The 25,304-nt window shown below is 48.7% G+C and overlaps 2 pseudogenes; one reads left to right on the forward strand and one right to left on the reverse strand.

Moving 5' to 3' along the window:
* The first annotated feature begins 1,301 nt into the window (after nucleotides 1–1,301).
* LOC119819720 lies at nucleotides 1,302–1,726 on the forward strand (annotated as a pseudogene).
* A 16,945-nt stretch (nucleotides 1,727–18,671) lies between these two features.
* On the reverse strand, nucleotides 18,672–24,784 carry LOC121677247 (annotated as a pseudogene).
* Between the last annotated feature and the right edge of the window lie 520 nt (nucleotides 24,785–25,304).

The following is a 25,304-nucleotide window of genomic DNA, read 5'->3' on the forward strand; positions in this document are numbered from 1 at the left end:
GGTCGTCTTTAGGGACAGAGCCAGGGCATGTTAGGATATTCTGATGGAAGTCAAGAGGAAGAGGAACTGGAATTTGGGGAGAAGCTGGGCAAAAGCAATGAAACTTGGAAACACGGGGGTCTGGTTAGGTGTGTTGTGTTCCTCAGCCTTGGGGACAGCAGTAGAAACTGGGGTTCTCGGTAGTGTTGGCTGTTGAGTTCATGAACCCAACTGTAAGATTCCTGGTGTGGTATCCTCGCCTAAGAACATCCGAGCCCTGAGTGTTGGCTGCTGCCGTCAGGAAAGGAAAGGTCTTACTTGTTTTGTTTGTTTGTTTGTTTGGTTGGTTGGTTGGTTGGTTGGTTGGTTTGGTTTGGTTTGGAGTTTTTTTGGTGGAGTTTTTTTTTTTTGGTTGTTTGTTGTTGTTGTTGCTGCTGCTGCTGTTGCTGTTGTTTTCTGAGACAGGGTTTCTCTGTGTAACGGCCTGGCTGGCCTGGAACTCGCTTTGTAGACCAGGCTGGCCTCAAACTCACAGAGATCTGACTGCCTTTGCCTAAGTGATGGGATTAAAGGAGTGCACCACCATTTTCCGGCAAGGGTCTTATTTTTTAACAGATTCCCTAGGGTGTCTGAAATCAGCCAACCTCAGGGCCCAGGGCCTCTTAGCAGCATATGAACAAAGGTTTAGGCCACACAAAGCTGGCCAGCTGTTCAGCTTCCTGGGGAGAGGTGTCCAGGATCCATGGTGTCACTGTTGAAGAGCAGGCATAGAGTGCAGAGGAACATTTGAGGATGGGTGACCTCTAGCATCTAGGAACAAGGAGAGCAGGAATAGCTGGTTGGGCAAGCCAGAGTCCAAAAGCACTTTTAACATGGCACTAGGACAGTCATGACAAGGACAGAAGCTGAACTGTTTCAGAATGTAGAGGCCAGGCTCTAGTGTGTGAGGTCCAGGCCAGCACTGGCATGCTGGTGGAGAAAGGCCAGGGAAGGTCTGTGGAGGACGGACTTGGGGAGGGGCCTGCTGCACAGCTCTTAGGGACTGGGAGAGATAGCCTGAGGGCAGACTAGATAAGGCAGATCACATAGGTTTATTCAAAACAAGGTTAGTTTAGTGTAAGAAACTAAAAGCTGTAAGAAGAAAGCATTCAAGGCAGCATCATAAGAAAGGGCGTTTGCAAAGGACTCTAACTACCCGGGAAGTAATACCAAGAACAGACAAACAGGATTGCATGAGATTAAAAAGCTTCCTCACAGCAGAGGAAACAGAAGAGTAAAGGCTCTTTCCATCTCCAGGCACCATAGGGAGAGGGGCCTCGGCCATGTTGGCGCGTCTGCAATGGGCGGTTATTCCCAACAGCTCCGGTTTCCTGATCCAGAGGAATAAGCAGACTTACTGCACCACCAGTCCAGTTATCTGAAGGCCCACGACTTCTTCCGCTACAATGGGCTGATTCACCGGAAGACCATGGGAGAGGAGCCCGCAGCCCAGGGCCACGGGGTCAGCGAAAACCAGCTACTTCTTATATGAGGCCCACCATCAACAAAAATGCATGGGCCACTCTCAGCAAGATCAGGCACGTGATCTGCAAGAACCAAAATCTCCCTGATCTGTGCACAGCAGTCATCTGCAAAGCCAGTACTGTCCTGCCAAGCCGGAAGGAAGCCTGTGGTGATAAAGAGAAAGTGGACTCCCCCGACCAAGAGCTCCTGGGTCCCACACCCAGAAGCAATAAGGGTCCACTGACTTTTTCAACCACCACTACCAAAAAAAGAAGAGGAGGAAACAGGGGTCTGGAGAGATACCTTGGCAGTTAAGAATGCTTACTGCTCTTGCAGAGGACCAGGGTTCAGTTCCTAGCACCCAAGTCAGGTGGTCCACAATCTCCTTTAACTCTAGAACCAAAGAATTGAATGTCCTTTTCTGGTCTCCACAGGTCCTACACACATACTCAAACCACAGACACACACATACATACACACATACCTAAAAGAAAAAATAAAGAGTAATGGTGTGGGAGAATTGTCTGTAATCTGTCAATCATGTTTTAAATAAAACGATGATTGGCCAGGCAGAAAGTATAGGCGGGAAAACCAGACAGGAAGTAGAAATGATGTAATGAGAACAGGAGAATTCTGGGAAGGAGGAAGTTGATTCCTCCCACTCCTGCCCAGACTACCGAAGCAGCGGGATGTGATCTGCAACCACTGAAAAAGGTACTGAGCCACATGGCTAACATAGATCAGAAAAATTGGTTAATCAAGATCTGAGAGTTAGCCAGTGAGAGGCTAGAGCTAATGGGCCAATCAGCTTTATAACTTATAGAGATCTCTGTGGTATTTCTTTAGGGCTTATCGGCTGTGGGATACTGGGCGGGACAGAAACCCCAACAAACAGGCCTGGCCCCCTCATGTTACAGAGTAAAGGATAGAAAAATAATCTTTGGCAACAAAACACCTGATAGAAAAGGAATGAAAAATTGAACAAAAAAATCAATAAATGACCAAATTTATTGAAAACAGCTCTCAAAAGAAGAGATAAAAATGGCTAATAAACACATGAAAAGTATTCAGCATCCTTAGCCATTGGGAAAATACAAACCTAGCCTGCACTGAGAGTCACCCCACCCCAGCCCTAATGTTATCATCAGTAAAACGAACAGTAACAAATAGCAGCTAGGATGAGGGAGGAAGAAACCACCATACACTGTTCATAGAGATGTCAACTGGGGCTGGAGAGATGGCTCAAACGGTTAAGGGTACTGGCTGTTCTTCCAAAGGAGCAGGATTCAATTCCCAGGACCCAGGCAGCTCACAACTGTCTGTAACTCCAGTTCCAGGGGATTTGACACCCTTACACTGACAAAACCCCAAAGTATATTAAGTAAATAAATCTTTTTTAAAAAAAAAAATGTTAACGAAATGCCACTATAGAGATTAATTTAGAGTGTTGACACAGAGAACAATTAGAAGGGACAGAGGGGATTTTGTTTGTTTGGTTTTTGTTTTGTTTGGTTTGGCTTTTTTGGTTTTTTAAGACAGGGTTTCTATGTGGTGATGTGGGATTCCCCTCTGTATGCTGTGAATACCATTGGTTAATAAAGAATCTGTTTTGGGCCTGCTGCAGCACAGAATAGAGCAAGGCAGAAATTCTAAGCAGAGATAGAGGAGAAAAAAAGGCAAAGTCCAGGAGAAGCCATGTAGCTGTCACATGAGACAGACGCTGGATGGAACCTTACCGGTAAACCACAACCATGTGGCGATACACAGATTAATAAAAATGGGTTAATTTAAGGTATAAGAGTTAGCCAGGAATAAGCATAAGCTATTGACAGTGTTGTAATTAATGCAGTTTCTGTGTGATTATTTCAGGTCTGGTGGCAGGGAATGAACTAGCAGTCTCTGCCTACAGGAGGGGTTTTTGGTTTGTTTGTTTTTTGTTTGGTTTGTTTTTTTTGTTTTTCAAGACAGGGTTTCTCTGTGTAACAGCCCTGGCTGTCCTGGAACTTGCTCTGTAGACCAGGCTGGCCTCAAACTCAGAAGTTCCTCCTGCCTCTGCCTCCCTAGTGCTGGGATTAAAATGTGTACCACCACTGCCCAGCTTTTCTTTAGTGATTTTAGGCATTTGTTTCCTGTGCACATTCTCCATTGACATCCTGTTGTCCCATATTCTCTGAACATTATCATTTTTGGTGGCTCACTTGGTCTGTTTTTTAATTGACATTTTCCCTGGTGGCATAGGCCAGGGTGTCCTTTAAGGACGTTTGTGCTTTGCTTCTACAAATAATTAGCACTTGAGACTGTTCATCTGGACCCTTCTGCTCACTCATGCTGGATCCAGAAAGCCCCATTCCTCTCTCCAGACTCCACCCTCTCAGAGAATCTCCAACAAAGAAAGGTGCCAAACAGCCCAGTTCTGCATCCTTAATGGCTATAGCAGCTCCTCCCTTGCAGTTGCCAACCATACAAGACTCTGCCTGAAGTGTTCAGCTTTTTATCATACTTGGGCACAAACCCAGCATGTGGAGGACACATCACCACCCCTCACCTACAGGATATATAAGTCCCCTGCTTTAGTTCAGCCACGTGACTTCTCCAGCTCTGATATCTGGGACTGGAGGACTCACCTGGGAGTCGCTTTGCTCAGATACATCTGTTCTTTTGCTTTTTTAATTTGGTTTGATCTGGCTTACTGCATTTGCAGCGATACCTATTATTGTGCTATAGAAAACTGATGTGGGATTCCCCTCTATATGCTGTAAATTTGTTTTATTACCATTGGTTAATAAAGAAGCCTATGACAGGGCAGAATATAACAAGGTGGAAAATCCAAGCAGAGATAGAGGAGGAAAGAAGGCAGAGTTAGAGAGATGCCATGTAGCCTCCCAAGAAGCAAGAGGTAACAAACCACGAGCCTCATGGTAAAATATAAAATAATAGAAATGGGTTCATTTAAGATGTAAGAGTTAGTTAATAAAAAGCCTGAGCAAAAAGGCCAAAGAGTAATTTATATTAAATCTCAGAGTGGTTATTTCATAAGTGGCTGCAGGAACTAGTGAGTGGGACCCAGTGGGTGGAGAGAAACCAGTCTGGGGGAACAGCGGAATAGAGAATATTCTCAGGTACATCATTAGAGATGATTTCCAAGACCCCGTGTACAAAGGATATTTCATGTCCCACGATAGAATCCATGCTTAGTGTCATTTCCTTTGATTCCCAGGGTACAGATAGACAAGCTTCCCTTCTGTCTTCCTGGGTGTCCTTTGAAGGGTCCTAGGTGCACATTTGTGTGTACTACCCATGAGTCAGCCCCTCCAGACAGCCTTGGAGTCTCTTCCACGCTCATGTTGTCTTCTCCAGTTTCCTTTCCTGACATACGGCAGCTATGCTAAGCATTAATGTGAGAGCACTGTTGTGTGTTCCCTGAAGTCTGTTTTGCTGTCAAGATTGCAGTAGTTTTAAGTAACATTAAAGCCTCATGGCTGCTCTTGGAGTGTCCTTTAAAAGCACTGTCCCCACTTTGGGCCCTGGGGACTACCTTCCCCAGAGCAGTGAGTGTGGGACATCTGTGCCAAGGACAGCCTAGCTGATGTGGGTAGGGCAGGTTTTCTTTCCCCTGAGTGGCCAGATCCTATTGCATGCAAATGAGGCTTTGCTTAGAGAAGGTCTTTGGTGAAAGTAGGTGACATCAGAAATCCAGATGAAGAAATTCATTCCGAGGCAAGAGTTTCAGACCTTGCCAAGTCCTAAGAGGCAACTAGAGATCAGAAACATGAGAGAGGCAATGACTGGCCCTGAAGCTCAGATTTGAGCCGTGGCCCAAGGCCCAAGTACCATTCAAGATGCCTCTTTGATATTCACATCCAACCTGGAACCCCATTCTGCAACCATTGGCTCAGGGGCAAGTTTGTGGCCTAGGTCTGACTGCCAGTGGAGCCCTGGGGAAACCACCAGGGACTATTTGGTACCTCATTAGACCAGAGTAAGGGGACATCTGAGCTGGGAGGAGGCATGTCCCCTCCACAGTGGTCTCAGTAACCGTGCTAAGCTGTTTCTGTCCCAGTACTAGAGTGGCCTTCTTCCAGCTGGTTCCCTCCTTTGTGTGCTGAGTGACTTACCAATGGGCCACCAGCTCTCTGTAGTAGGGACATGGCTCGGCTTGCGGTAGGGATACAAAGACCCCTAGCGCTCTGCAGTCCACAGCCCTGAGTGCTACTAGATGCCAGAACTGTCTCGCCATCCTCTGGGAGGCTCAGGTATTTCTTTAGCATGTGGTATAAAAGTATATAAATAAATAATAAATAAATAAATAAATAAATGCCTAAAGTAAGCCAAAGGAACTATTTACGTCTGCAATAGGTAAGACCACAAAGCATGTGTCTCCTGGGAAGTATTCCCTAGGTGTAGCTGGGGCATAAAAAAATTTTACCAGATGCGTTCCCGGTGCCTAGGCATGGACTTTGGTCTTTGGACATTCAGCATCAGTTTGTTGGGGTGCAGAGAGGATTAAACATGTATAGTTGCAAGGACAATCTGACAGGCCAGCACAGAACAAAATCTTCCTGGACTTTTCCTTATCCATGAGCAAAAGGTGGCCGTTTTTGCTAACCTTGCCACCTCGTTCCTATATCCTGGAAAGTGGAGCCATACCTGCTCGGGCAGAGCTGGGCTTCAGCATGCAGGTCCCTGCTGTTGGTCTCAGAGCTGGGTTATAGCATGCAGATCCATACTGCTGGACTCAGAGCTGGGCTACAGCATGCAGGTCCCTGCTGTTGCCCTCAGAGCTGGGCTGCAGCATGCAGGTCCCTGCTGTTACTCTCAGAGCTGGCCTGCAGTATGCAGGTCCATACTGCTGCTTTCAGAGCTGGGCTGCAGCATGCAGGTCCCTGCTGTTGCCCTCAGAGCTGGCCTGCAGCATGCCCTCTGCTGCTACTCCAAGAGGAACAAACAACCGCTGCTCCTATCTTGGAAGCACTGACGTCCTCCCTGGGTCTGACGAGCAAGTTCCCATCACTGCAGAAACACCCCCGCTTACATCCTGTGGAGTTGCCTTGAGGTTCTGGTGGGGTGTAGAACAGTGCTGTGTCTGTGGATATGTCTACATCCAAATAGCTTGCAGTTCTGAGAAATGATCCACCAGAAGCTGTCATGGCTTGGAATAATCTTGGCAGTGGACTTCCACAGTGATAAGGTACAGCCAAGATGTCTGTACAATGCCAGCTGGCTGCATAGACCCTGCTGCAGAGGATCACACCGGCAGCGGCTTTAAGCCCTTGTTAGTCCTTATATGCAATTGGAAGCCAGGGGCCCTGGGGATACCTAGTCACTCTTGTTTCAGCTCTTGAGTCTTTTCCCGAATAGGCAGTGAAGCCATTAGGTCAACAACAGGCAGCGTCAACTCCGGTTCTGGTGCTTCCTTTGCTCTCTCCTGATGCAGGTACGGCCGGCACATGGTGATTTATGAGTCTGTGACCATCCCTGTCCCTTAGACAAGTGCAGTCCTTTGTCTGGCCTAGAACAAGCTCCTGTCTTTATGGGATAATTAGTGTGGACAATGACCAGGGCCCACGGCCTTGGGGCTCAGTGGAGCAGAATGGAATCTCAGCGGCATGAAAAGTCATGGGGAGGCATGGATGGTGGCTGAATAGCGACAGTTACCTTCTGAATAGATTAATTTTTAAAACCTCTGTGCAAGTGGGGAAGGCTGCAAGGGGCCTCTGGGGAGTGGACGACGTGATAATGAGGTTTTGTGATTCTGCAGCTCCGGGAGGAAGCCCAGCAGGAGTTAGCTGCCCTGGATGACCCTCCAGTCAGGCCGCTGGACATGCTCTCCCTGGAGGCCTGAGTGGCCCATGAGCTGCAGACAGCCACACCCACAGCCAGCACAGGGGAAAAAGGGAGTCATTGCCCCCTGCCATTCCCCCCGTGTTCTGAGCTCCTTGCCCAGACAAACCAGACCTCTGTAGTCCACCGTGATTGCTCAGGGCAGATGTGAGCTTGATCTCAGCCTCCTGGGAGCTAGCTGTGTAGACAAGTCTCAAACCTCTCACCTTCCCATCACCTTCTCCCTACTGGTTCAGGCCAGAGGTTCTGATCTCTCAGCCAAGGCCTGTCCCAATCTCCAAGCCTTTCCCCAGCTAAGTTCCACATCCTGATGGCCTCTGGACAGTAGGTTTTGGGTATTCCTGCACAGCTCGATGCTGACCCATTAGCAGTCAAGGTCTTCAGCCAGACCCCCTGGGGGGGGGGCGGAGTTGGTAGAGTCCATGGCCAGTATCTCACGGTTCCAGGACACAGACAGGCTTTCTCGCCTGCTCATATCCCACCATCTCCACCATGAGGGGAAATTCAAAGAGATGAACGGCAGACGTGAGTGACCCTGCTACCTCCCGTGGCCTTCAGGGAAAGGGGCTGGGACTATCTTCTACCTCTTGGGGCATGTGTACACGAGGCGGCAGAAGCCGGATAGAGGCTGTTTGTAGCCCCGCTACAGCACTGTAAGGAACTATGGGCCTCCAAGGATGGAGGTTTCAGGGACTGGGCCCCAGAAGCCTCTTTTACTACTTCATCCAAGAGAAGGCATCAAGGTATAGATCCCTCGGCCACGTTACCACCCGGACCCCTGCTCATTGCTGACCCAGAGATGAACCTTCTGAGGCCTCCAACTAACCCCACCCCCACGTTCTGACGCCTCAGCCTTGCCAGTCAGTCCCATCATGGGCATGTGTGACACGGGGCAAACCTACCTGCCAGAGCTGGCATGCCACTCTCCTCTCCTTTGACCTTTGGTCAATTGATTAATCCATCTCTGTGTGTGTGCGCGGAGCAGAGCCTCAGCCTGAGTGAGCATAGCAGCCCAGACAGAAACGCTCGAAGGGCTGAGACTACCCGTCCTGTCATCCCTGAGGCAGCAGTTTCTGGAGGAGAGCTTGTGGACTCTGGGCATTGTGGGTTCTGGGGTCACCTTTGTCAATGCTGCTGTCTCTGGTGTGAGCCCAGAAGGTCCTGAGAGGGACACCCAGTCCTAAAGTTCCACATTCAGAGGCGCAGGCCCAGGAGGTCCAGGCTGTGACCAGGCTTTATGAAGCTCATGGAAACAAGAGAGAGACCTCTGGTCGATGCTACGGCTCTGGTAGCATTGCGCAGCCCGAGATATACAGATCCCAGCTTAAGGGTGGCTAGAGGGGCCTCCAGCGGGGTCTGGCCCAGGTATGCCTGCTGCGCTGAGTGAGGCCATCATTTTAGGAGGCCACCGTTGCAGGCATCGTCACTTCCAACCTGTCGCTGTGGAGAGTCAAAGCTGGGCACACTTCAGGGACCCCGCTCTGGGGTCAGCACTCCTACAGCTGTGATTTAGACGTTAGGCACCAGGAGCCACCTGGGCCTTGGAGACCTTGGTTGGCTCTGGGGGAGGTGGCCAGTGTGTCAGCAGCACCACGGCCCACAATGGCTTCATTTCCTGTCACACCTGCCTCTCAGAAGTAGTGGAGGATGCTGAGGAACCAAGATGGCCACACACCCAGGAACAATGTGGGGTTGGAGGCCCCCTGAGGCCATTCTTGAGGCTGAATGGCGGCTGTGCCTGGAGAGAGTGCAGGGAGGCAGAAGGCAAGCTAGTGTTTCGGGTGTCTTCTGTTACACTCCAGCTTTTCAAAGACTGTCTGGGGCTGCTGAATGTGCGGCTCTGGCTCTCCAAGACAGGCATCCGACACAAAGGGGGCTCTTGTCCCGCACAGGCCCCTTCGGGGAAGAAAAGCCATTGTCCAGGAGCAGGGCCGCCCAGCAGGCGGTGCATGCTCCACTGCCCACCGCCGCGCCCGTCCAAAGGGGCCCCATTCAGGCCTGTCTGCCCGGATTAGCGGGGACTCACGACTCAATGTGCTGCGATATTTCATGTCGAGGGCAGCGGCTGGCTCTGGGCAGAATCAATGCCTGCTTTTGTCCGCTGAGTTATTTTATTTACATTTTTAAAACAGCTTATCAAGGTAAAAAGATAGCTTTGCAAAAAAAAAAAAAAAAAAAAAAAAAAAAAAAAAAAACCGTTTGGCTTGGGGCCGGCATAGAGGTGGGAGGCTGGGCTGGCACTGGGGTCCTAGGCCATGCAGTCTGGGCCTCAGCCAGCCTGGGCACCTGCCCAGCCCTCCTGCCGTTCAAAGTGGGGGACGGGGGCAGGGGAGCCTGAATACTTCCAGAAGCTACCATCCTGGCCCCTCTGGGTTTTCTTGAATGAGTGTCCCTCTGGGCAGCAGAGGTAAGGGTCCTGTTACCTCCATGTGTCCTCAGCCTAGTCCCAGCCTCTTCCTCCTGTGGAACTAGCATCAAGCCCTTGACGGTTTCTACCTTCCTTCTCACTGAACAGGCAGGCGATCTTCCTGCCTGCCCAGGGCCTGCCTGGTCACTCACATGACCAAGAGCCATTTGTTCTAGCATGACTTGAGAGAGGATTCAGCACAAGTGGCCAGAGAACCATCCTAGGCTGGTGTAGCCACAATAATAGGCCACAAAGAACCCTGCCGCTCAAGCTAGGCCAAAGCCAGGGGGCTTACTAGAGGAGGTGGCGCTGGGTTCTGCTGCCTCTGCCCACCCCCAGTCAGCAAGGGCACCTGACAGTAATTGGATAGGACTGGAAAGGTTCCTCCCTTGTCTTAGTCTCTGCCCAGGTAGGCTTTAAAAAATAAAAATTAAACCCTCCTTCCAAATGCCCCACTACCACCACAGATATACACTATGAATGGACAAGGAGACCTAGGAACGCCGGCACACACCAGGGCTACCTGGCCGCCAGAGGGCAGCCTAGGTGCATGGAGAGATCTCGCCTGGCATACATAAAACCATATAGCCTGGCTGTCCTCCGGCTCTAAGTGACTCCATACAGAAAGAATAACGGGGCACTTCGAACAAACCCCCTTGGTGCTGCTGGCCAATCATGTCCCAGTCTATGTGACAGATGAGGCTTGAACCTACACACCTAAGAAGCAAAGTCCACCCTGGGGCCAACCTCCCAGTCAGGGGTTTTGGGTCCCATTAAGGGCCATGCTTGGGGAAGACAGAGCATCCTGAACGTTGCTAGGGCAGTAACGGTGCAGTAGATGTTGTGGGCACCCCCAGACCCTTCACCCACTGCCCCTCGCTTTCACGTCCAGCCCCCCTTCTCCCCGAGTCACTGGCAGAGAGCCTGAATCCACAAGCGGAAGAGAACAACCTAGTCCTTGGCTCACCCCGTCCCTGATGGAGCTAAGGGAAGGGGTCTTAGGGGATTCTGAGCAGTCATGATGGGAACATGATGTGTGGATGGGATGCTGGGTATCTCTGATTTCCTTGGGATCCTGCAGTTTCTGAAGGATCTGTGGTCCAGACGATACCAAGGCCCTCACGTGGAGCTGTAGGTGTGGCGACCCCTTAACTCCTCCCCTAGCCTCTCCAGGTCCTGAAGACCATCCTTGTGTCCTGAATTCCTTCAACCATGCATACCTTCCCCCTGCCCTGAGACCATCCCACGCCCTGTGCCCCCTGGGGCCTGGTGAGGCCAAGCCCCCTGGACAAGAGCCAGCTATGGAGGCACTGGGTCAGAGCACAGGGAAAGCCCAGCCCGAACCCCTTGGGCTACATGCCGCTAAGCCTTTCCCAGGCCGCTATTTTGGGCTCTCTGAGCCTTGGGGGTGGGGTGCCAGATAGCTTTGCCGCTGCTCTTGCTGGTTATTTTTTGCTCATAATGGGAGCTCGATATATGGAAATTATTAATAGCATCCCAGGCTACGGTACGTGCTGGTACTCAGGGCCAACGTGTGCTCTGGCCAGTGGTGGGAAGGTCTCAGCAACACAGCAGGTTTGGGGAAATCGCCTCGCAGTTACACCCACTCCCAACCAGATGCTTCCCAGGCTCTGAAGGACCACTATCTCCAAAGCAGTTGGTTTGGTCATCCCAGGTACCCATGACAGCCTGGAGCAGATCTGACCACAGGCCTTTGTGTTTTACCTCTCCCACTCCCCAACAGGGACTGGTCTTGGTGTGCGTGAGCGTGCGTGCGTGTGTGCGTGCGTGTGTGTGTGTGTGTGTGTGTGTGTGTGTGTGTAGGGGGTACTGAGTCTCTTTAGATATAGCTCAGAGGGACTGAGGCCCCAAGAAGCTGGTGTGCACCTACACCTCTGAACCTCCAAGGAATGTGGTACACCCTGGCCCCTCTGTGGCATGTACTCAGGACTGCCTATGCTGCTCTCCGGACCTGTGGGTGCTCCTGGGAGAGATGACGCAACTGTGCATAGGTCACTGCGGGTCTCTTGCCCCAACTGCCTGTCCCTTGCAAGCCCTGAGTAGAACTCTGGGGAATCAGATAGATGGGTGAGTTCTACCCCAAGGGACTGGGTTGGTGTCCTGAGCTTCCTGCTTTGAAACACAAGGTTCCCAGTGCCTCATCCCATCAGCAACTGCTGGACATAAGAAGACCCTTGACTGTGTCTGTGGTGGCCAGTGTCGGCACATAGAGTAAGACCCCCCTCCGTGGCACTGCGTCCCCCCTCCAGGCACATGTAATCACTCTCTCCGTGTTGCCAGGCAATTGTGCTAGGCAAGAAGTTGAAGCCAGCAGCCTGAGCTGGATGCTGAAAAGGTAAACGTCTTTCTCATGCAAATCATTTAGGTTTAGACTTGGAGAAAGCCCAGGTCTCCAGAAACGGGGCTTGGTGGGGGCTGGGGAGACTCTGTCAGCACCAAACTCTGGGCTTCCTTCAAGACCCAGTGCCGGGAGGGCAGGGCCTAAGAGGAGGTCATGGAGTTCCCGCTCACGCAATGACCTGGAGGCTTTCGCATAATGTACAGAGGCCACCGAGCTGCCTTCCTGTTGCAGGGAAAACTCAACCAGCCACAACAGAGCTGGTGCTTTGTTCCACATCACCCAGAGCCTGAAACTTAGCCGGGCGGTGGTGGCACAACCCTTTAGTCCCAGCACTCGGGAGGCAGAGGCAGGCAGATCTCTGAGTTCAAGGCCAGCCTGGTCTACAGATCCAGTTCCGGGATAGTCAGGGCTACACAGAGAAACCTTGTGGGGAAACGGGATGTTCCTGCTGAAACTCTAAGGTGGGCTGGGCCGTGGGCTGCTCAGTTCAGAGCTGCGGCCACTCCTGCCCTTGGGACAAATGACATAGTCTTCAAAGTCATTGTACACACCAGCACAAATCCACAGTGGCTCTGAGGACACGGCGGGGCTATGGGATGGCTTAGTGCCCCCAGCAGGATGTACCCAGTCTCTGGGATCTACGGCCAAAGGCTGAGGCTCAGTCTGAGTTCTGGCCCTCCGTTCTGCCCCATCTGAATTGAGTAACCTAGCAAATGTGTCTATGGGCTGGCGGGAGCAAGCAGGACTCTTCCGCAGAGCCCATGGACGGGTCTGTTGAGGGCTCGTTCTTGGGAAGTGGCTGGTGTATTCCAAGGCTATAGTCCCAAGGCTCCTTCAGGGCTTCTCCAGCAGCCTATAGGTGCCGTTCGTGCTCTGCGTACCTTAAGACAGTGTCTCTTTGCTGCCAGAACAACATCTGTCTTGTTCCTGCCTCTGCCCAGCTTGGGGAGCACGGTTGGTGGCACCCAACATCTCTAACTTTGGTTATGGAATGAATAGTCTCCTAGGGACCACCAGGGACAAGGCTTCAGAAGCACCCGCCTGGGACAAGGCCCGCATATACAGATGTGCACGTGCAGGATCACAGACTCTGAGTATGAGCTGGAAAGGGTGGACTACCGACCTCTGTACATTGTCTAAGACACTGTTTGGCTTCTGCTTGAGGGCTGCTTGTGACGGCCATGGTCAGACTCCTTCAGTTTCAGTGCTCCAGGTGGGAGGCAAGGGTGTGGTACTGGCTGTGCTCTTGACTTTGTTTCCTTGCAGGTGACCACCCCCTCTGCTGCTCCAGGGCAAGCTGAACATTATTAAGCACCAGGTAGCTGTCTTTCCAGAGCTCCAGAGGAAGCTGCTTGCCCTCATAGATTCCAAGCACCAGCCTGGCTTCCACATCTTGGATATTGCCAAGTAAATCCCATAAAGTCCTAGTAGCTGATGCTGAGTGGTCTCTTAGGAGCTCAAGATGAGGGCAGCAGACACCTGGAAGCTCTCATCGTGAGCTCCTCGTCTCTGTCAGGGCCTCCACAGATAGTGTAGACAGGTAGCTTCCTCAAGGAATGCGTGTGAGTCAGAACATAGTCCCCCAACTCCACAGAGAGCACTGCTAGAGGAAGCTGGCCTGCTGGTAACCCTAGCACTACCCAGCAGCTCCTTCCTTCCTTCATTCCTTTGATTAAAATCCCAGTATTTGGATTCTGTTTAGTTGTTTAACAAATTGACAGGGTCCCCACAGGGTGTGGATTTCCTGGAGTCGTGTGTGTGTGTGTGTGTGTGTGTGTTAGAGAGAATGTGAAATATCTTGTGTATGTGTGCATATATGAGTGTGAGCATGTATCTGTGTGTTATGAGAGCATGTGTGCCGCTGTGTGTGCTAGTGGTGTTGATATTTGAGTGTCTGTTGTAAATGTGTGTATTTGTGTCTCTGTGGCTTGTGGACCTGTGTAAATATGTTCATATGTGTGATTATGTACATGTGTCAATGTGGTGTGAGTGTGTGCACTTATGTGAGCATATGCACGTGCCATTTGTGGTGTGTACATTCCTTTGTGTATGTGTGTGCCTGTGTATTCTCTGCATGTGCACATGTTTAGTATACACACGTGTCTGTGGTGTGAGTGTGTGTACTTATGTGAGCACATGAACATGCCATTTGTGGTGTGCACATTCCTTTGTGTATGTATATGCCTACATATGTCTCTGCATGTGCACATGTTTGGTATGCACATATGTCTGTGTGATTCAAGGGAGTACCTGTGTGGGGGTGTGGGAGGGAAGGGAGCTGAGGGTTGCTGCATCTGGAGAGTAACCCACTGCACTCCGATTGCTGGCCTGGGTGAGAAGCACGTAGATCTGAAGTGTCATGGCTGTCCTGTCCTTCACCAGGCAGCAGTGGTGAGACGCCTGCCTCCACCTATGAAGCATCCCACTTGAAAGGCAGGAAGCTGGGCTCAGCCAGGCCTCTCTGGACCACCCTTTCTGACCTTCCTCCCTAGGACTCCTGTGTGGCCACTGTCATTACTGAGATTCTGCATCCTAAGAATGGGGCGCTACACCTGACTGACAGAGCGATTATGATCTGTGTGAAGCAAACAGCATTTGGAGCCAGTCTGAGGTGGGCAGAAAATTAGCCGCTCCTGCAAACTTACCACATCCAACAAGCCAACAGAAAGCACAAAGCCAGTGAAGGAGCCTGCTGATCAGCTGGACCGAGATCAGAACCCTGATCAGTGGAGAGAGGGGTGCATCTCTGGAAAGTGGATGCATGCCGAGACGCTGTGGGATTAGATTTAATTGCTGATATTGGTTGAAGTTAATAGCTTAACATTTTTTCCTAGCTTTGTTCCCTGAAAGCCTAGATGTGATGACATCCCATAGTGAAGAGTAAGCCTAGCAACCAGATCTGGGCTTCTAAATGCTATTCACTGGTAAAAGAAACAGGGGCTCTGTAGAATAGATGGCATATCATAGTGATGGTTCTTTGAATGTTTAAAATACCTGAATCTGGGACAGGAGAGATGGTTCAGCAGTTGAGAGCACTGGCTGTTCTTGCAGAGGACCTGGGTTCAATTTCCAGCACCCACATGGCAGTTCACAATTGTCTGTAACTCCAGTTCTAAGGGATCTGACACCCTGACAGAGACATGCAGGCAAAACACCAACACACATGAAATAAAAAGAAATAAATGAACTAAAATAAATAAATAAAATAAAATACCCGAAGCCTTGGGGATGCTCAAAAGAAAAGTTCTTTCTGATGTGTCCCAGATGAATGAAAAGGGATGGCTAGACACTTATGCCCTCCCTGACTCCCAAAGAAGCTATTGATTCAGGTACGGATCGTTAAGAAAGAAAAAATAAAAACCCAAATCACCAACACAGGGTTAGAAAGGGAACAACAGGGGTTGAAATGGCGATGTGGACATCCTTTGCAGCTTAATTAAAATGTAGTTGACAGTTTAGACATAAGAGACCAAACACTTAAAAGACAGTTTATGGGGGAGGGGGTAGTTGTTGAACAGTCCTATTTGTTAAAAAAAATGGAGTATGTATTTTAAATTTTTGTCACAGACAAAGAACACTCTAGACTAAGATGGCATGAATTCTTTCTAATATTTGGAAAGAGAAATCACACCAATTTTACGTAAAGTTTTAAGAGTATTGAAAGGACACAGTTGTAAGTTGCTTTATTCAGCCAGCTTAAACTCAGCCGTCAACACTCAGAGAAAGTCAGTGGATTTCATGAACATAGATGCAAAAATACCAAACAAAAGAGCTGTGCCTGGAGGTGGGGGTGTGCTCATGCCGAGCTTTCAGGAGGCCCTAGATTCCACCCACAGCAATGCTAGGGGAAAAACTGAACAAAAAAACAAGAAAACAGGTCAACTGACACATTAAAGAAATCATCCAAAGAACAAGAAGACAAATTCACATCGAAAATGTTTGCCAAAGACAGTTGATACAGGACCATTGCTCAAAATATACAAAGACCTCTTACAACACAAGAAAGCAACTTGACTTAAAGTTGGACCAAAGACTTGAACAGTTACCCCCACCAAAGACGATAAACGGGTAGAAACAAGCATTGCAGAACTACAGATTACGACAAGACACGACCACACACAACTGGACGACAGAGACCATAGGTATTAAGTGTATGTAAAATAGTCAGGGTTCCCTAAAATAACAAAGCTTACAGAATGAGTCTCTCCATATACAGAAAGGGGATTTGTTAGAATGACCTATAGGCTGTGGCCCAGTTAATCCGACAATGGCTGCCTATGAATGGAAGGTCCAAGAATCAGGCATTGTTTGGCCATGATCCTGGATGTCTCAGCTGGTCTTCAGTACAGGCCAGTATCTCAGTGAAATAGGTTCTAATGTCATTGAAGAAATAGACTGGGTAGCAAGGTGAGAGCAAGCGGGCAGACTGAAGCTTCCTTCTCCACATCCTTACATAGCTTCCAGCAGGAGGTGTGGCCCAGATTAGAGGTGAATCTTCCCAGCCAGGCGGGGGTGGCGCACAACTTTAATCCCAGCACTCGGGAAGCAGAGGCAGGCAGATCTCCGTGAATTTAAGACCAGTCTGGTCTACAGAGCAAGTTCCAGAACAGCCAGGGATGTTACACAGAGAAACCCTGTCTCGAAAACAGACAAACAAAGCAAAGGTGTCTTCCCACCTAAAACATCTGGATTCTGGATCAGCCATGGATCTTCCCACTTAAAACTAAGCAAAAATCCCTCACAAGTGTGTCCATCCATGGAAGGATTAGTTAATTCCAGATTAGTCAAGCTAACAATGAAGACTAGAATAGTCATCACAAGTCAATCCTTTGCCAACTCGCTACACAATCATGTCATGACTAATTTCCAAATGGAAACAATAACCAGGTCATAATCACACCTAACATGATAGAACTACCCCTTGTACAGCTGCAAACACATTATAAATTTAGAATATATGAAAACATCCCTTGAAGGGCATTCTTTAATATCTCAAACTTAAGCGTGACAACCTTAATTGATGCTACATCACATGATAAAGAATCAAAAGCTGGGCATGGTGGCACACGCCGTTAATCCCAGCACTTGGGAGACAGAGGCAGGTGGATCTGAGTTTGAGGCCACCCTGGTCCACAAAGCAAGTTTCAGGACAGCTGTAATTTTAAAAAGCTGCAGGTGAGAGAAAAACGCTATGCAACAGAGTTCTCGTTGGAGGGGTTTTTATCAGGGGAAACGGAACGTAAAAAGAGGGGAGGGGAGGGGGGAGATGGGTCTCTGGGGACAGGAGCAGCTGAAGAGAAGAGAGGCGCAGAGAGAGAGAGAGACAGAGACACACATAGAGAAGCAGAGAGAGACAGAGAAAGAAAGATTGGAGGTGGGCAGGGCCCTTTTAAAAAGGAAAGTAGTGAATGCGTACAGGAGGTGTTCTTAGTGGCTACAGCTGGGGACAGAGCCTGTCAGGACCCCAAGGGCAGGCCAGTACAGATGCCTGAATACTAACGAAGACTACACAGAGAAACCCTGTCTCACAAACAAACCAGAAATTGAAGAAAGCAAGCACAAATATCTGTACAAACACATTCTTAACAAAATATGACAGACACACTCAGGTCGGCTATAACCATTGGTTCTGCGATGGTCACGTGGCCTCCGATGGTACTTAGAACAACCTTCCTCTGCTGCCCATTCTGTATTCCCTCCACCCTCTGCAAGCACCTCTGCAGGTCTTGGCTGTTTTCCTAGAAGAGCGACCCACACCATCCCTTGGGGAGTCTATGCCCTCTGTTACCCAGCCCGGATTAGGTTATTGTGGTTTGCCATTGACTGTAATCACAGGGCATAGTAGCACCAAGAGATGCCCTAAAGCAGTGGTCATCAACCTTCCCAATACTGTGACACTTGAATATAGTTCCTAAGGTTGTAGTGACTACCCCCAACCATAAAATTGCTATTTCATAATTGTAATTTTGCTACTGTTATGAATCATAATGTAAATATCTGTGTTTTCTGATGGTCTTAGGCAACCCCTGTGAAAGGGCCATTCGACCCCCAAAGGGGTCATGACGCAGGCTGAGAACCACTGCCCTAAAGGACATAAACTACAGACGTGAACTTTCTTGCCTCCTCTGTGGAGAAGCAATCCAACTACCCCAAGGTAACCTGGTTCAATCACCCCTCCTAAAACTATTATTCCTTCCTCGGCATGTGGGTTGAAGGATGTCAGAAACCCAGTGTCCCGAGAGCAGTCTGAGCTTCTAGTTCGATGGAACGTTTGTTGTGGCTCCTAACAGGAGCACTGACCACCCTAGAACCAAAACTTCTAGGACAACAGATTTTCAAGGTCTTGGGAACAAGAAGCAAAACCTTTCCTATTGGTCACTGGGAGTGGGAACAAGTGGATCTAACTATTCCCTTTTCCACCCCATGGATCCTAAACCACACCATATACTGGACGCTGATTCAAATCCCCGCCCCAATCTCCAGGCTTTGTCACCTAATTGGCGTCTCTGTAACTGTCTCTTCAAAGGGCCATTCCACCTTCCTATCAGGTCGGCAGCTTCAGGATGCTGAGGAACATGGTCACAGCAGTGACTTCCACGATCGCGGGCTTACTGTCACATTTCTCTGGCTGTGAAGTGAGTTTCTGGTCAGAAGCAGTTCTGTGTGGAATACCATGACAATGGATAAGGCATTCTGTAAGTCCATAGATGGACACCCATCTGTGTCACCATGGTCACTTTGTTCGTGGGCCCATTGGGCAGTGACAGGAATGGCTGGGTAAAGAGGCTGACTGTCCACAGAACGGGTCATCCTATCTACTTGATTATTGAACTCCTCTTCAGCTGAAGTCACCTTTTGATGAGCGTTTACAGGGGACACAAGTATCTTGGCATCCTTTGCCCAGTGGGAGAGATCTGTCCACATACTTCTTCCCCAGATGTCTTTCTCAGCAATTTTCCAATCATGGCTTTTCCAAGTCCCTAACCATCCAGTCAACCCACTGACTACAGCCCATGAATCAGTGAACAGTTACACATCTGGCCATCTCTCCTACCAAGCAAAATGTGTGACCTTGTGTACGGCTTGGAGTTCTGAGCACTGTGAGGATTTCCCTTCGCTGGGGTCTTCCAGGGTTGTCCCAGAAAGGGGTTGTACGGCTGCAGCTGTGCACTTCTGTATAACGTGCAGAACCATCAGTAAGCCAGGCCCTAGTCTTCTCTTCCGCAGTCGGTCAATCATAGGGCACACTCCTATGGCTACAGGCGCATGCTTGGCAGCAGGCAGCATTATAATAAGATTAGAATCCACAGGCATTTGCCCAACTTCTTCATGGAGCTTGCCTGTGCCTTCAGGACCTGCTGGGGCCTGATCATTTATATATCAGTTCCATTTGATAAGGGATTGCAGCTGTGCACGTCCTACTTTATGACTTGGTGGGTCAGATAACACCCAGCTCATGATGGGTTGCACAGGTTGCATGGTAACTTGGTAACCCATTGTTTCCTCTAGTGCCCAATAGCGGGCCAAGAGCTGTCTTTCAATAGGGGAACAGTTGTCTGCTGATGAAGGTAGGGCCTTGCTCCAAAATCCCAAAGGTCTCTACTATGATTCACCGACAGGCTCCAAACAGCATCCCTATCCGCCACTGGCACCTCAAGCACCATCAGGTCCTCATGATCATGTGGTTCAGGTGGTAGAGCAGCCTGCACAGCAGCCTGGACCTGCTGAAGATCCTTCTCCTGTTCCAGACCCCACGCAAAGCTAGCAGCTTTCCAAGTCACTTGGTAGATGGGTCAGAGTAACACACCCAAGCGGGGAATGTGCTGTCTCCAGAATTCAAATGGGCCCACGAAACACTGTGCTTCTTTCTGGGTAGTGGGATGGGGCTGGTCGCAAGCATGCCCCCACACCACTGGACTCCTAAGAATTTCACTGAGGCAGAAGGCCTTTAAATTTCGGTTGAATTTACTTCCCATTCTTTGAGATGCATCTGTGTTACCAAGGAGTTCCAAATGCTATCTCCTACTCTCTTGATCCAATTAGCATAATGCCATCAATACAGTGCACCAGTCTAATATTTTGTGGAAGACAGATGATTGAGATCCCTTCTAACTAAGTTATGACACAAGCTGGGGAATTAATTTTTCCTTGAGGTAAAACTACCGGTATACTGCTGGCCTTGCTAACTGAAAGCAAATTGCTTCTAGTGGTCCTTATGGATGGGTGCTGAGAAAAAGTATGCATTTAGCATGTTCTGGATCAGTAGCTACATACCATGTACCATATATGAATTAATCTGCTCAAATAAGGACACCACATCTGGTACAGCAGCTGCAATTGGAGTCACTCACTACTTGGTTGAGTTTTCAATAGTCAACTGTCATTCTTCACAATCCATCTGCTTTCTGCACTGGCCAGATGGGAGAGTTAAAGGGAGATGGGTGGGGACCACCACGCCTGCATCTTTCAAGTCTGTGGATGGCACTCATTTCTGCACTTCCTCCAGGGATGCGGTGCTGCTTTTGATTCACTATTTCCCTTGGCAGAGACAACTCTAAAGGCTTCCATTTAAACTTTCCAACCATAATAGCTCTCACTCCACAGTTCTGGGAACCACTGTGAGAATTCAGCCAACTCTAAGTATATCTATCTCTATTACACATTCTGGGAAAGGGAAAATAACCACAGGATGAGTTTGGGGGCCCAATGGAACTGCTGTGGGTCAGACTTCAGCCAAAATTCCATTAATCACCTGACCCCCTAAAAGCCCCTACTTTAACTGGAGGGCCACAATGTTTCTTGGGATCTCCAGAAATCAGCATCAATTCAGAACCAATATCCAATAGCCCCTGGAAAGTGTGATTGTTTCCTTTATCCCAGCGCAGTTACCCTTGTAAAGGGCCATAGGTCTCTCTGAGAAAGGACTGGGGAGAAGCTAACAGTAAAGCTTTTAGGTGTTTTATCAATGTCCTTCCTCAGGGGAACCTGAGCATCTCTTTCGTCAAGGGATTCCTGGTGTGCAAACTGGCTCAAGACTGGAAATTGGTTCAACGGGCCGAGTTCTATCTTTTGCTATGAACCGATGTAGACTTTCTTTCATTTGAGAATTTTTCCTCTTATACAGATCAAACAAAAATTCAGTAGGTTTCTTATCTATTTCATGCCTGGAAGCACGATGACTGATTAGCCAGTACCAAAGGTCCAGGCAAGTCATGGCACCATAAAGCTCACTTCGCCTGTCAAAACCAGTATGGGTCAGCCCACTGTGGTCAGACATTGCTTTATCTGCACTGCCTATTACAATAACTATGATCTTTACCAATTCACTGTGCCATCTGACCTCTGCTACCTTGGGGCCCAATTAAACTCACTGCATTTAATTCATCTGAGCAGAATTTTAATTCAACTGAGCAGAAGCATCTCTGACCCTAAGGTGTGGCACGAAACAAGGGGCAATAAAAATCTCTTCAATGCGCTGATTCCACTCTTGCCATTTTGTCTTCTATAGGGTTAGTCAAGAGTGTGTCTTCTGGGCCTTCCCATTGTGGAGGATATGGTTTTACCAACTCCAGCATTGCAATTTTCCTGAGCCTTAAAATCCCCTCATCAACACTAAGCCAAGGGATATCAGGCATCTCCAACTCCTTTTCAGTAGGCCAGCTTCTGACAAACCCTTCAGTTAATCCTTCAAACAAATTTGGTGGTGAAAAAAATCAGGTGTGATAACTTATCCTTCACCTTAGAAGGAATATCTCTGCATGCCCCACACTACTGAAATCCTAAGAATTTCACTGCAGTAGAAGGATTTATTTCCTATCATCTGTTGAGCGCATGTGTTGCCAAAAAGTCCAAAGTGGTTGCTACCTCCTGTTCACTTGGTCCAATCAGCATAATGTCATCAACATAGTGCACCAGTGTGCTTCTGGTTGGCCATCCAGGGGAATGAGTCATTTGTGGAGCTCACTGTCAGTCTCTGCTGTTGGCAGAACTTGCTATAAGCCCAGCACCGGAGAGGCCAGATGTCTTCCTTGATTTATTGTACTCTATTTTATTTACTGAGGCAGGGTCTCTAGCTGAGCCGAAAGCTAGTCAACAGAGCTAATCTAACTTCATCTGGAAACCTTTTATCCTCAAGAATTAGTATTATAGGCAGTTAGCTACCTGGCTTTTTTTGTGGGGCTGGGGATCTGAACACCCATGCTTATACTTATATGGTGAGCACTTTACCCACTGAGCCATCTCCCTTCTTTGTTTCCCCCATTCGCTGCCTGGACTGTGCTCCACTGAATGGGATACACAAGGTTCCCACATAGGCAGAGACTGCTCGTTCATTTCCCAGCTGCCCAGACACAAAAACTATATAAATCACAATACTGTTTGACCAATAGCTTAGTTGTATTCCTTGCTAGCTTTTACATCTTGAATTAACCCGTTTCTATTCATCTGTGTATTGCCATGAGGCTGTGACCTACTGGTAAGGTTCCATCTGGTGTCTGTCTCCTTTGGCAGCTACATGGCATCTCTCTGACACTACCTATTTATTCTCTCTATCTCTCTTCTGATCCCACCTGGCTTTATTCTGCTAAGCCATTGGCACAAACAGCTTTATTCATAATCAATAAAATCAACACATATACAGAAGGACATCGCACATCATTCTCACCCTCCAGCCAGGTTTTTCACATCTGACACTGAAGAACAAAAGATAATATACAGTTCCTACGGACTTATATCGTCCTCAGATGGAAACGGACTAAATGGTATTTCTGTGTTGTCTTATGATGCTTTGATCATTGTGCCATTTCTGGTCCAGTTCCCAAGGACTAAGTTTCCCCCTTCTTCATTACTGGAGGGTAGACACCATACATTTTGCCTTTATGGCACTTGATAATTTTTAAGTGTTTATTTATTAAACTTTATATGTATGTGTATGTGCCTGGATGCACGTATGCACACATGTGTGTTCAGTGTCCTCAGAGGGCAGAAGGCTGTGCTCCACTGTGTAGGTGATGGAAATTGAGCCCCAGTCCTCTGTAACGGCTGAGCCATCCTCCAGCTACAGCTTGATAATTTTATTTCCCTAGACACTACCTTTATTTCCCTTCCTTCCTTCCTCCCTCCCTCTGTTTTTAAAGACAGAGTCTCACTGTGCAGCCCTGGCTGCACTCACTCTGGAGATCTTCTGCCTCCTAAGTGCTGGGATTAAAGGCTTACACTACCACATCCAGTTAGAAGCACTCTTGAACTTTGTTCCTGTGTGCAAGTTGCTTGGAAATGTTTATCATTCCTTGTCTTCCTTTAAGCATTACTGTCTATGGGCAGAGCATCATTGAAGAGACCATTTCTGAGTCAAAAGCCTTTAATCCAAGGACTCAAGAGACAGAGGCAGACAGATCTCTGTCAGTTCAAGCCACCCTGGGCTACACAAAATTGATCCAGTCTAAAAGAAACAGCTCACACAAAGGTGATCCCAGCACTAGGGAGGTGGAGACAGGAGTGATATGGCAGAGTGAAGAGAGGAATGTAAGGCAGGAGGAGACAGGAGTTCAGAAGCAGTCTGAGGGTGCAGTCTGAGAAGCAGTCTGTCTGAGGACAGGATGGCCCCTTTGGTCTGAGCGTTGGCAGAGGTAAGAACTAGAGGCTGCCACTCTACTTCTCTGATCCTTCCACTTTCACCCGATAGCTGATGTTGGGCTTTTATTATTAAGACCAATTAGAATTCATGTTACAGAAACCCTGTCTCAAAAAAGGTAGTGATGGTGCACACCTTTAATCCCAGCATTTGGGAGGAGGCAGCGACAGGCAGATCTCAGTGAGTTTGAGGCCAACCTGGTCTACAAAGCAAGTTCCAGGACAATAGGAACTGTTACACAAAGAAACCCTGTCTTGAAAAACCTAGATAGATAGATAGATAGATAGATAGATAGATAGATAGATAGATAGATAGGTAGGTAGGTAGGTAGATAGATAGATAGATAGATAGATAGATAGATAGATAGATAGATAGATAGATAGATAGATAGCTGTTTGGAAAACAGCATTTATTGCCTCTCTGCTCTAAAGTGGAGAAACTCTGAGAGGACAGGAATGACAGTGACTGACATTAGGGGCTGGAGACTCCAAAGCAGGGGAACTGCAAGAACTGCAAATGCAGGAACATGAAGGACAGCCGTGGAGCCCAGGATGACTCAGGAGTCAGAAGCCAGGTTCTTTTGAACAACCACGCTGAAAGCGAGATCCGAGGAGGCCTTCTCGGGAACAGAGCGAGCTAGCAAAGCTAAGGACAGGATGATGATGGGGACTTAGAAAGAAAAAAGGTGTTAAGTTCGTTGTGAAGGCTGAGGGTGTACGCTCCATCAGCAGCCGACCTCTCTGAGGTCCCTGTAGTCCACACCACCACACAGCAGAGGAGCAGAGAGGGGGGCCCATGCAGAGGGGCCATGTACACATTGTAGCCTCACGTCACAGCTAACACAGTCCTAGGGACCAAGCCCCACCTCTCAGAGGCCAAGACTCCAGCACATATTCCCACTATCCAAACCATAGCAGGATCCAGGCTGACCCCGAGAAGCTCTTGGTGAATAACCCACCCCCACCCCATCTTCCACACCGACAGGAAACTGGCAGGCGCTGTTGCTGCTGCCGCTGCATGCACTGCCATCAGAACTCCAGCTGCTCTGCCTGGAGGTCATAGGTCAGCCTTGGACATGCTAACACAGACCACCGAACTGGAGCCTGGAGAAGCAGAAGGAAACAGAGATACAGGAAATCTCTGAACGATGCTGTCTTTCTCGTTGGTATAAAACAAAACAAAAGACTCAACACTTAAAAATCAACTTGACCATACCTTCTAAAAAGTAGTACGAAAGAAAGTCGGCAGAAAGAAAGAGAGTAAAGATTTCCTAATTATGAATTTTTTTTTCAAGAAAGCCAAATATCTCAATAATGAGAGCCTTGGGGGAAATGAGTAGAGAAAGGCCATGGGAGAAGGGTGGGGGTCATCAGATAGGCCCTGGAGGAGAGGGGTCAGTAGCCTGACAAACAGGTAGTGTAGGCATGATATCACAAACTGACTTGACAGGATGTGGAGGACTTCCAAACTCCCAAAAGAGCAGGGCACACCCGAGGGGTCACGAATAAGAATGGTTCACTCCCTGATGCACACCTGGAGCTGGTGTCCAGGAGCCACCCCACTTCTGGATCAGCAGCCAC

Source organism: Arvicola amphibius, chromosome 7, assembly GCF_903992535.2.
Source record: "Arvicola amphibius chromosome 7, mArvAmp1.2, whole genome shotgun sequence".
Taxonomy (NCBI): domain Eukaryota; kingdom Metazoa; phylum Chordata; class Mammalia; order Rodentia; family Cricetidae; genus Arvicola; species Arvicola amphibius.